The sequence below is a fragment of the Apteryx rowi genome, unplaced genomic scaffold (assembly GCF_003343035.1).
Source record: "Apteryx rowi isolate R43461 unplaced genomic scaffold, aptRow1 scaffold_267, whole genome shotgun sequence".
NCBI classification, from domain to species: domain Eukaryota; kingdom Metazoa; phylum Chordata; class Aves; order Apterygiformes; family Apterygidae; genus Apteryx; species Apteryx rowi.
In genome coordinates, this window is record NW_020449052.1 from 869,485 (window position 1) to 882,613 (window position 13,129).

Genomic DNA, 13,129 nt, shown 5'->3' on the forward strand with positions numbered 1-13,129 from the left:
GATGACCTGGGCTCCCAGACCCTTGACCACCATCCCCAGAGCTCTGAAATCCTGCTTGATGGTCTCCACTTTGCCCTTGGTGTCATTGGCGCCCACATGAAAGAGCAGCAGTGGATCCATTTCTCTGGATCCATTTCTCCATATTAAATCTTGTTTAAAAAAACCTTCCAAGCACAATAAAAACTAGCTTGAAAAAAGCTAGTTCTGGACTGATTTTACTGGCTTTCACAAAAGAGGATTTTTCCAATATATCTAGTCTTTAGACAGACTATCAAAGTTATGTTCCTTGTCAAAAAATAGACAAAAAAGTAACTACCACATCAACTCTTACATTTTATGACTGACACAAAATATGAAAATGTATATTTGGTACTCTCTTATATTCCTTTCTTCCCATTAAAAGAGATGATCACTAGTTTTATGCAAATGAAGTCCATTTAAAGATTGGATTCTCTGAGCAGTCGGTCATGTCTGCTGGTATTCTAGCTGGCAGAAGAGTGACTTCAACCTTTGATAATTAAAGTAAGATACATCTCCCATAACTTTAAACATATGCAGTGGGGATTGCCACATCTAAACTAGTCAGCGTAAGCTCTTTGAGCAAAACTTCAAAGATGTTTTTGTTCATGCAGCAGATTGCAAAGTCTTAAATGCTGCAGGACCATGCACGTTCTCAGCCAAATAGATCCTAGTTATATAGCTATGATGCTAACAAATACAAGATGCTTTGAATTTCTAGGGCAAGATGAAGTAATGATGTGGAGGAAGAAACTCATTCCTACTGTACTAGCATATATAAAGCAACTCATACAAAGCAGGCATAACAAAAAATACTCTAGGACATTTCATTCTAATGAATTTGAAAATCAGTCTCAATACTAACAAATGAAGACAAATGAAGGGGAGAAGAAATCCTGCCAAATACAAAACTTCAGTCATTTCTCTTTTTTTCTTTTCATCTATCCTGTGAATACCAGACTGCTGAATTTGTACCTTTCATAGCTGAAAGTGCTTAAAACTGGGTGCTAGATAACATCCTTAGCTAGATGCTGGGTATTAGATAACATCTTTAGGTAGATACATAGTAGTACTGGTGCTTGTTCTACAGAGCAGAACCTTTCCCGGATTTATGGCAAAGCTGACCTGATGCTTCCCAGCAGTGCAGGCAAAATTACCTTTTGCCACCTCAAAGGCGAGTAGCTGATACTCCACCTCTCCCTGACAGGGAGCAGCCATCCTAGCCTCCCTAAGACTTCATCTTAGGCACATCAGTGCTGAAGTTTACTGTCCTAAGCAACCACCCACTTTGCCTATGACAACAGCTGACCTTGGCCTTCTATTTTTTTTCACTTGCTTGTGGCAACACCACAGAGGGGTTCCTCCTGAAGGTTCTTCACCCTGAGGTTCTTCAGGCAGCATCTCCGTGGAGGAGGAGCTGCAGTGCATTGGCTATCCTTCCTTGCATCATCCTATCGCTTTTGAAAGCAGCAATACTTTGCAAAAGTACAGAAGTTGAGTCATTCAATAAGATAAAAGAAATATCTCCCTGCTTGAGTAATCTTTTTCTTGTCTGTCTTATTTTGTATCTGGTATGATCCTTGAAGCTTCCTGAACTATTTAGTCATTAACCTGACTATAGAAACTAACCTATTTTTTCTAAAAGCTTTTAGCCTTAGCTAAAAATGAGCCTCAGCATGGCACATGCTGGACAGATGCTTAATACAGTCAGTGGCTTTAGTACTCAGTTCTGTTAAGGAAATAAACATGCCCATAGGTTGACAAGATTAACGTGATGTTGAAATTGTTCTCTGCCAGAGAACATTAAAACAATAATACATATTTAAAACAAATCCTTTAAAAGTGCTTAGACTCAAAGAAAATGGGAATCCTGGACACATGTGACCTGGAGACATCTAAACTAGTTTCCAGAGTGTTTGCTGAAGCAGTGAATTATATGCAGAATGTTTGCAAAATTTGGAGGTGAAGGGGTTAAACAGAGGGATGCAATCTAATTATGAAGCAGAATTGGCCCATTTAAAACAGTAGCTCTGCAGTTCCTAAATTCTGGTAATTAAATCACAGGGTTTCTTCCTTAGGCTTTAAGGGTTGGCAATGGAGTTCTTGTAATCCTCTTCTGATCTCAGGGCATCAGGACTGTGGTTTATTGACATGTAATTAGATCAGGATGTCACTACATCAATGTCAGTGTAAACATCACTAAGTAAGTAGCTGATCCTTACAAGATCAGCAACCTAATCTCCTCTGGGATGCCAACAGGCTTTGTTAACACTTAGGCTTAGGATTGTATCTGTTCTCCTAATGCCTGACTCCCAACAACTGTGGGAACTTTGACATCCCAAGACAACCCGCATCTCAAGTTAAACTAGTTGTATTGATGTTTTGACAATTGCAGTACCTTGTCTGCTAATAGATTTTATTGATTAGAAAACAAACAAATAATGAAATCTAGCTGGTAGCATTTTTGGAAGGGCTTTGTAATTTATTTTTTTAAGCTGTCTGAGTCAGTTACTTTATAGGTAACTGTGAAATTACTAATTTTTAAACACACTTGTATAGTAGCTGATATTATCTACAGCTTATTTGTTCCTTTAAAAATCTGCAATTGTAGTTGAAATTAATCTTATAAAATAACATGTTAAAAGATTAGTCCTAAATCATATTTTAAATTATCAGCAGTAAAATTAAGGAAATTGTTCCAAGGGGTGGAGGTTTGAAATGAAGGTTCCACTTCTGAAAATTCTTCCATTTTTAATGGAGAAAAATATCTACAATTTTATTTTTATTTTACAGCAATACAAAAGGAATCTTAATCACTGAATCACTGAATCACTTCAACTTACATGATTTTTCCACAAACTGTAGATCTAGTTCTATAGTCAAGAAGTTTTCAGCTTTTCTTAGACTGAGGCGCTCATAACATTCTTCAGTGTACTCATACACAATGAATGTCTACGGCAATAGTCTGGATTTTCTTAGTTAGCTTTCAGATGCGCTTCAGGAACAGATCATGGACTGCTGGGCTTTATGAACACAGTTTGAAAATCATAGGTGTTTTTTCTTATTGGAGCAAAACTTCTATTGACTGTAACAGAAATTAAGAACACAAGTTTTATCATGTTTTTTTGCAAAAAGTTACAATGTTGCTGTGAAGTCAGTGGATAAAGATATTAAYGCAAAGGTCTTAAACCCCGCCTATGTGGAATCAAGAGCAAAACTCCTATTAACTTCTGTGAGTATATGATCAGGCATATAGGAGTATTTTCTTGAGGGGATGTGTAATGCCAAACTTTGAAGTTGTGTGAGATTCACAACCCTAAATATGTTTAGGTGTTAACACACAGCTATATAAAATGAGGAAGAGATTAGGCATCCAAAGAACAGTCGTTACAAAAATTAATGTGCTGTGCTGATGTCCATCTTGTGGTTTGGTTTTAGGTGCTTACCAGGAAGGTTAACAAACTCTGACTTCCAAAACTTTAGAAATATTTAAGGCTTATAAATAGCACAGAAATATTCCAGTAGTATTTGGAACCTGAATATGTTTTAGCACTTGCCTTTGGATTTATTTTTTGCATCTGAGCCCATGGCAGTGCTTGAGCAATGACTATGAGAGGGCCCTGCTTTGTCATTTCTCTAAGCCAGTGCACACCTTTAAAATAAAAAGCAAAAAAAGACCCCAAACCTTGCAATCTTTTGTGATGAGATGTATGCCCCTGCAGGGAACTGAAGCACTGAAAATCACCAGTCTACTCCTATTATGCCTGCAGGGTTGAAGCTGGCTGGCTATTCTTTGTGTCCATTGTACTCAAGGGCTTGGCTTAGCAGTTTTTCATGGGTTTGTTTACTCTGACCTGCACACATATCAGGAATACTTAAAAAAAAGGAAGTTACCTAGAATAAGTCCAGACGATATGCACGATAGAATGCTCATAGATGAATCTAGTCAAAATTGCCTCAGAATTTCATGCATGAGATTATTTTTATGCTGTTTTCTCTGGAGGCTAGAAGGTTTACAAGATTAAAAAAATGTTTTTCACCCTTGAAACCAGATATCTGAATTAAAATTGATATAAATTTATTTTGAGCTAAGAAAACTGTTATTTGTTTTAAATCTTTTATCACTGGAAATCACAGAAAAAAAGCCTTAATACAAGTTTAGGAAAAATTGCCTTTTTCAGGACTAGTCATATTGAATYGTACTCACAATCAAGGATGTAGGGAAGTTGTGGATGGTCTTGATGGAAGGTGAAAAGTTGATAATACATAACAGATATGAGGATATACTGTTATGTAATAAGTTGGGGCTTTTTTCTTTTTCCTGAAAGAGGAATTCCAGGGCAAATTATTCACACTTACTCTTTGTTCCTACATAGTTACCATGTAAACACACTAATAATCAATCATAAGTTAAAAAACAGATTGCTAGACAAGGGAAACCCATTTCAGATAATCAAAGAACCTGTTTTTCAAGCATGACTTTTAGATTTATCTAAGTTCAGAAAGTATTTTTTGCCATGGGACAAATTAACTATTTAACCTCTGTTTAAGTGCATGTTTAAAAAAACTGTTTGCTTTTGCAGGTAACACTCAAGTTTAGTGGGGTCTTTCAGAGAGAGTGCTTATTGTATTGGAGGTTAGGCAGAGGTTTGGGTCATTCGGTGAACAAAGCAAAGGTTTTCATCGTTTCCACAGCTGCTAATCCTTTTAACATTACTTCAGAAAAAAAAAAGTTCATTAAAAAATTGTTCACTTTTTCTGCTTTAGAAATTAACACAATACTGCAGACATATCAGTCACTTTTCCATTTGTCTAAGTAAACCAGCTTATGTGAATAAGGGAAACTGAACAAGACCTCTTCCAAAAACACTCCACCAGTCAAAGCTGGAAAGGTCAAATTGTTTGAAAATGACTAATGATTAGTTTATAGTTCCTTTAATACACAGGTTCCATAACAATGGAATTAATCTTTAGAGGAAAAACATTAGAAGGTAGTTTACTCCCAAGGGAGACCTGCTGGGGTTTTGCACTAATAGTTATGATGAGCACTCATCAGGACAGACAGCAAAACCCCAGGATGTCTCATTGTTTAATCAGTTCGGGTAATATCAAGTTGATTAATCAGCTGCACTTCTTTCTGACAAAAGCTGTTCGTGTTTGCAGCAGTGGTAACGTTCTTCATTCTGCCTGATGCTGATAGCCATGAACTCTTAGGAACTCAAGCCTCCAACACTGGGCAAAAAGAGCAATGTTTCAATAAGCTTCATATCTTTTCTGTTTGTTTGAGGTTCTTTTGAACAGGAAAATGCTTTGAACTGAAATCCTAGAAGCATTTTGTCTGTGTGTGGTGACTAATGTTAATATGTCTGGAAAGTGGATTGGGCAATTTAGTGACCTCAGGAAAGTCAGACTTGACTTCCTTGGGGACAGGATTTCACTCTTTAAATGAAGTCTGTCTTACTTTCTCTCACAGAAATGTTTTTTTGAACACTGTGATGAGCATAGTGAAAAATTAAGAAGGACATGCCAGTCTCCTGCATTTTCTGGCCACAGCACACGATATTCTTGCCAAGCTAACATGCAGCTATTTGGGTGCCTGCCAAACCAGAGCTCTGTGCTTCTTTCTCTGGTGGGTGAAAACTGCAGCAGGTTCCTATCTCCACACTTCCTCCTTTCTAAGGGGAGTCTCTGCAGGCACACTGAAGCACATGTTTGCACATGCACTGTGTACCTACCTTTACGTGCTTTCTCATAAAGACATGGATATGGACATGCATGTATGAATGGGAGGTAGGTACATAGGTTCCCAGGTGTCTAGGTCATTGTGTAAATGAGAATCCGTTCCACAGCTACAATTACTCTCTGCATTTCAAGGGTTAAACTCAGTGCAAAGAAAATATGTTCTATTAAACAATTTTTTTCAAGCACTGTAATGATTGTGTTTCAGTGATAAGAACAGTGGTAAACATGGGCATCATTTGAAGTCCATACAGTTCATGAATGCATGAGTTAGGGATGGAAACAGAACCTGGTGGGCTGTGATGAATTCCCATATGGTATAATCATCCATGACTTAAACTCTTGAGAGACTACAATGCACTGAACCTGAAACTGTAAAGAAGAGAATTCTATTTTTAATTTGGAGTGAGCTAAATTCAGTAAAATACAAAAAGATACACTGTGGTTGTATATAGCAGGAGTGGTGCAGCAGATCAAAACAATACTTTTTTTTAAGTGAAAACTATTTAAAAGTATTTTATCAATTTTGATTTCTACAATTTGTTCTGAGAGCATGAAAATGCTCATTTATCCATTTTGCAAACAGAAAAGAAAATGATTAAATGGCAATAATGATCAGTGAGGTTCTATAGAGCCATTTACTATTACTATCCAATAATGCACTCTAATGTCTAAAGTGTCCTTTGGTGACAGCTCCGAAGCAGACAACTGGTGCTTGCTAGCATTAAAGTGCTTCCTTTTTAAAATAATTTATTGTACATTTTACATGGCTATACTAGGACATTGTTCTTTCTTTTTTGTAAGGTATCAGGTGAAGGGTTTAAGGAGGCACAAAAGAGCAGTAGAAGTACTGTTAGATTTTAGGCATTTGATTTTGGAGTTGTTTGAAAGGGTGAATTTGAGAAATATGCAGACTATAAATAGAACTTTGTGTAATCTAGAAAAAAGAAGCTTATATTATTGAATGTCATCTTCTGTCCTCYCCATTTGCCTGTCTTTATATGTGTCTTCTTTTGCCTAATTGCACAATAATCATAAAGCAATAATGTTTGCAACTTGCAATTCTTATGAAATTGTGACTAAAAGAACAAATGCATGTGCATTAGTATGTGCTATTATCCCATTAGAGATGGGAAGAGAAACATACCTTTGAATTTCAAAGACCTTCAACATCATAGCGTTAAATTAGAATCAGTCGTTTAATGGACAGAGAAGGAAGAAGAAAGGATCTCTCTTTTTTTTGCTATCTTCTTTTTCTTTCTTTAAAAATTACTGAAATAAAATACTGTGAGAAAAGTCAAATCATCAACGAGCATTTTAGAACATCTCAGGGCAAAACTTGAGAGCATCAGTTATTGCAGGGGCTTTCCACAGACTTCGTCTTCAAGTTCCTTATTAAATTTCTGAAATAATGAACTAGCTTAGCTAGCTATCTCAAATCCTTACAAACATGAAGAACTTTTAGACCATCTGAGAAAGCAAAATTAATCTATTTGCTTGGTGTGCTTGTTTCAGCTGATCAATAAAATGCTGAAATTATAAGTGCTCTGATTTTTAGGGTAAATGTGGGAGTTTCACTTTCCCCCTGGCTACTTCTGGCCAATTTTCTCTTGTTTTTCCCTTTTTTACTAACTGTTGTTGTATTTGTATATTTGTTTGCTACCTTCTAACAGATTCTCATAGATAAAGCCTCAAATGTGCTGCATAAATGCAGTTTCTATGTCCATAAGAATGTGCATTGCAGTCAACTGGGTGCACCAGCCCCAGGAGGTCATCTGTTTGTCTCCAGAACTGTGGACCCTATTGCAGAATTGGGACTTCAGTTCACAGAAGATGTTGAAATCTGCCAGATAAGATGCACATGAAAAGTACATCTGAAACAGGGCTATAAAAAGAATCCAAGGCTTACATACAGACTACGCTTGTGTTCGTGTCCAATTTTGTTCAGCCTTTTATGGACAAAAAGGCAAGATAGGGAACACTGGACTCCAGCTGACTGCTTTCCAGTTTAACCTGCCAGAGGACACWTAAAATAGATGTCTTACTATGGATGCAACTCTAATATAATCCTATACTTCATTTGCTATTTGGAAACAAATATTAGGTGCTATTTTTGCATGTACATTATATGAACTGGGAGGTGTGTGGGGGGGAATCACTGCATATTATACTTCAGTTATTCTTAAAATCCCACCTTTAGCATAACTGCATATACCATAGCATAACTTTCCACCTAGAATGAGGAGAGGTCCTACACATAAAGCTGGGCCCATGGAGATATAGTATGTGTGATGAATGGAAGAAAATCAACTATGATGAATGGAAGAAAATAGCGATGATGCAGATATTTTTTTATTTTCTTATATTTTATAAGCAATATACACACCCACTGTAAGGGAAAAATTCATAAGGGGAAAATGCTAAGGGTTGAGCTGTACAAATCTTGAATAGCTGATTCATAACATGCTCTCCCTGTGCTTTAGCAGGATTTGCTATAAACATTTTTATTTCCCGCCTGTGTATGAAGAGGTACTCCAACGGCCGTAGAGACTGGGTACAAAGGCCATCCAGGTCATTGGATGCCTTTGCACTAGCCTCAGTAGGCTTCCAGTCAGGCCATGCTGCAGTGTTCAGGAGGTTGACATTTTTCAGAAATGCATTTCCATTAAAAACATCATTTTTGAAGAGTCATTAGTTGTATGGTTTTGCTTGGATGGAGCTGTGACTTGCTGTCCATGGTCTTAATATAGATGCAATTTTTAAAGTGTATTTTTAGGTGGGTTTCTGGGAATTGAGCAGACATACAGCTATACAGAAGGGAAGCAGGTAATGTGCATTTGAAAGYCAGGAAGTGGATATGTAAAATATGCACTTTTTCTTAATATTTAATAATAAACCCTAAGTTCTATAGAACCTTTTTAGGAACCAATGCATGGTTAATTCTGGTATTTTCACTCTTACTGAAAGTTTCTTCTTTGAAACTTCAGTTTTCCTTTCCTGGGCTGAACTCAGATTGTTTGACTTTTATTGATTAAAATTTGAAGACTTCTTGCTATGCTATCTGAATTATGGGAAAGAAAACACAGACTAGAAGTATGCACTGGAAATCCTGAATATGCACTTTCAGTCAGCATGGAGGTAAAAATGGAGAAAGCTGCATATTTGGAATGGGAGCATGTGTATGTGTATCCTTCCCAACAGAAGAAAACACTCCCATCACAATGATGTAGTATTTTTACTTTCCAGTAACACAGACCCAGAACAAGGGCAATCAGAAGTTTTGCATATAAATAAACCTTCCTAAGGAACATGAGTTGAAGGGTAGAAGCAAGTCTTCTACTTCTGGGAACATGAAATACAGCCTCAAGGACGCCTGTCCTGTCTCAGACTCTATACTATCCCAGACTGGTCTAAGCACCTGGGGAGTGTCACTGGACAGTGCCCAGATTGCTCATTCCCAATTGAAAAATCATATAGTTAGCTACAAATCAAGATACTAAAAACAATAACGAACAACTCCCAAGCTATTGTTTTGTGATTGTACATGTGATTTTGCACCACTGAGGGAAATGCAAGTTAAATTTTAAATTTTCCTTTGAATGAGGACTATAGTCTCACTTTTTTTTTTTTGAAATGTAAGCTGAGATGTTCATATAATCACTTCAGATGGGAGCTTTAAGAAGGAAAACAACCCTAAACATCGCAAGACTCAGAATGAAATCATGAAAGCTGACAACACTGCAATTTACACAAGAGATCATAAGTCTCTCATTCAAGCACATGTATTACAGAGTCTTCTTTAAATACAATTTCCCTTCCTACCTTTTTCTGTTGTTGCTGCTGTCAGTTTTTGCTTTTCAGATATAATCCTGTTGTACTATCCTGCTCTTGGAGGACAAGCTGGAAAATCCCCCTCACATAACCCACGTATGATAGGAGTGATGTCATCCATGTTTCAGACTTAGGGAAACCATATATCTGAAATGTGGAACCAGGTTACCTCTTCCACCCTTCTGGATAGGCCTGGATAACTGATGTAATGTGTGGGGGAAGAGAGACAACTGTTTCTTTTCTTTCCTTTGCTCCAGATTTTTAGTCCTCTCCTGTACACCTTCCCTCTGCACATACTGTTTTCCAGTGTCTTCCTTCTCTGACGCAAGGATCAAGCAGATAATTTGGGGTGCTGGCCTGCAGCCCAGTGGGACTTCAAACCTGCTTTTTCTTTCTCTTCTGCTAGTGCTGAAAATATTTTCCTCAAAAATATTTTCCATGTGCTTGTGGATATGTTTGAGGGAACCTCTCCTCAAGCTCACTGCATTCAGCTTAACAGCTGACAGATACACTGGAAGTTAACCCTAAAACATCACTGTCATACAACTGTTTACTGTGTCAGGTATTAGGCAGGGTGGTGGCAAAAAAGTGCGAGTAGGTCCATGTGGCAACACCCAGACCAGCAAATAAAACATGTGGAGACAGTTCTCTGGCGCTGAGGCCAAGAGCCACTGGACAATGCATGTCCACAGGGTCCAGTTCTCTTTGGTCCAAAGCAGGGTGGCCACATGCAAACTGGCAGCTGGAACTGGTGCCGGGCCCACACAGCTACTTGGGATGTGCCCCAGGAATGGCTGGGAGCAGGATAGATAGGTTAAAACCATGCCAGAAACCATTCAAGCTGCTTAACAGTGCGGATAGGCAAGTTCCACTGGGTCATTCACTGCTACGGACACAGCCCGCGTTACCAGCTTGGCTCAGTGCTGTCAATCAGAAGCAAATCTGAATCTCAGTTACCTGAAGCAGTCCCTAGAACATAATTCTGGTAAACCAGAATACCTGCCAATCCTGCCTATGCTGACTCTCATTTCTGAATATGAATTCAAAATATAAAAATGCTGAATATACAATGTGAATACGAAATTTGAATTCTGAATACAGCAAACCAGCTGGAGTGATTTATATGCATAATGAAGGGTCCAGTCTTATGTCTGTGTAATTGGACTGGGCCCCACATCAGAGTTGTGGTGGCAAGTGCGTTTAAGCAAGGCAAACAACACTACAAAGCCATCAGAATAAAAGTGAGCAAGCATGTCCTACGCATGGAGGAATACTGGGTTTGCTCTTAAAGCACTTGCTTTATTTCATTAATTGTCTATGTGATTAATATATGTGCATTGATTTGAGGAATGGACTTAGTGACAGAGAAGGGGAGTTCTGCTTTCCTTTTAGGCAGAGGAATGTTTGATGGACTGGATATGTCAGGCCAGAGAAGTGTACATTTACCACAGGGGGTTATTGATTCGCCTGGGTTGCTCCTGGCTAACAGTGGTGTCTTGAAAGGGTGAAAAGGCTTTGGGTTTAGGATGGCACAGGAGCCAGGAAAAAAAGATTCATGCAAGGCATTTTTAAAGAAGCAGAAACATAAGGTATGCAATTTTCTCATATAATGAACGTACTGTGTAACAGAGGCAAGCAGTTCACCTTAAACTTTCACGCATGTGTGCATTTTCTGCCTGAGAAGGGATGGCATGTCACCCTAGTTAGTTTGGACTGCAAAAGGAAGTCTTGTGATGTAGGACTGTAAGTGAATCAGTAGCCAGGGAAGAGGACCTGTAGTGCTTTCTGGTGAATTTTTGATCACATCTTGATTTGAGCATCTTAATTTTCTTTCTTCATAAATTTCTGCTCAGGATATCCCCTTTCTGTGAGAATGTTAATGCAAAGTAAAGTAAGGAACTGGCAGAGAATTTAATTTGATGGAGAAATAATTTTCTTTATAAGATATCATGACTTATTTTAGCAGACAGGGAGGTCGTGTGTGTGTGTGTGTGTGCATGTGTGTATACCTATGTGCATGTACAAATGAATACTTACAGATAAGCATGTATATGTACCTATAGATACACATATGTATATATATAGGTGTATGTGTATGTAAGTGCATGTGTACATGTGTGTGTGCTTCTTGTATCATTCAACTAGAAAATAGAAATGACGTGATACAGTTAAGGTATTCAACTATATAGCTCAACTGGGTAAACTTCCAAAGAAGTGCTAGTAGAAAAATCCTACAACCACCCATAAGCATAAAATACTAATAAACAAAGAATCTAATTTATATGAATTACAGCTGAATAAGTAACTTAATGCACCAGTATTTTTCATCACCAACATAGCAAAAGGTTTGTAAAGTTGAAGATTTGCAATGAAGTGCCTTTATGAATTGTATCAAATTACAGGGAAATAAAATGACAGGCTTAACCAACCAGCTCTGGAACAGATCGTGAAATGAATGTTGCTGTATCAAAAGACACAATCATTAAAAATACAGGAACAATTTAACAGACAACTTAAGGAGAAACATAATTAAAGTTCAGAAAATATGAAAGATTGTACCGAATTTTACTGACATACACATGAACTATTGGCCTTTGACATATCACCATCCTAACTTCATAAATTTACCTCAAATATAAGGTTATCTTTGGACTAAGATATTTTCTAAGATCTTTAACATTCATGACTATAAATTACCTGCATTTCTCTTCCAGTAAGATATATTTTTACAGTCATGAAGAAAATATTGAAACTGAAGGCTAGTTTCATATATGACATCACAAAATATACATTTCTGACAATGACAGCAATTCATTTACATTAACTTTGGATCTTGACATATTAGTAACATCATTTAAAGTGTTCAGTCTAAAAAATGTACACTTACTCTGAGCAAACGTGCTGCAGTCTTTATATTATGCATGGTTTTCTGCTTTACTGCCCAAAATAACCTCTGGAACTGATGTCTGTACAGGAAAAGCCTTCCTCCATCTCCATGATGTACTTTAAAACTGCATCAGTTTCTGCCCCAGCAGCTTGGTATATGCAGATGAGATGAATCCATATTGTTGTCATTCTAGAATAATTTTGCTGCTTTCTGGATCCTGGACTTTCGGGAACAGGTTTTTTTATTGTCCCTGTCTGGGTAGAATAATGAAGGAGATGTCCTACCTATAGGCTAGAATCTGTAAAACTGCAGAAAAAGATCTTTTTATTGTGTTTTGAGCTTATGAATCAAAAACTACGTTTTATTGATGGAAATGTTACACCTGTATTTCTGGTTGTTTTCAGGAATCATGGCAGGGTTGGACTTTAAGGTTGTGTAATGATCATGACTGTGCATTTCAGTGCTTTCTAAGTAATCTTTTTTTTCTTTGTACATTTTTGGATTTTCAGTATTAATTTTCATCAGTATACATATATGACTTCTTCCCCTTAGTTACAGATGCATATTAGACGTTTACTTGCTGAATAGGTTTTATTGTCATGTGGAATGGAAAAGACTGACAAATGTGCAGGGACATCCCCAAGTTTATTTTAC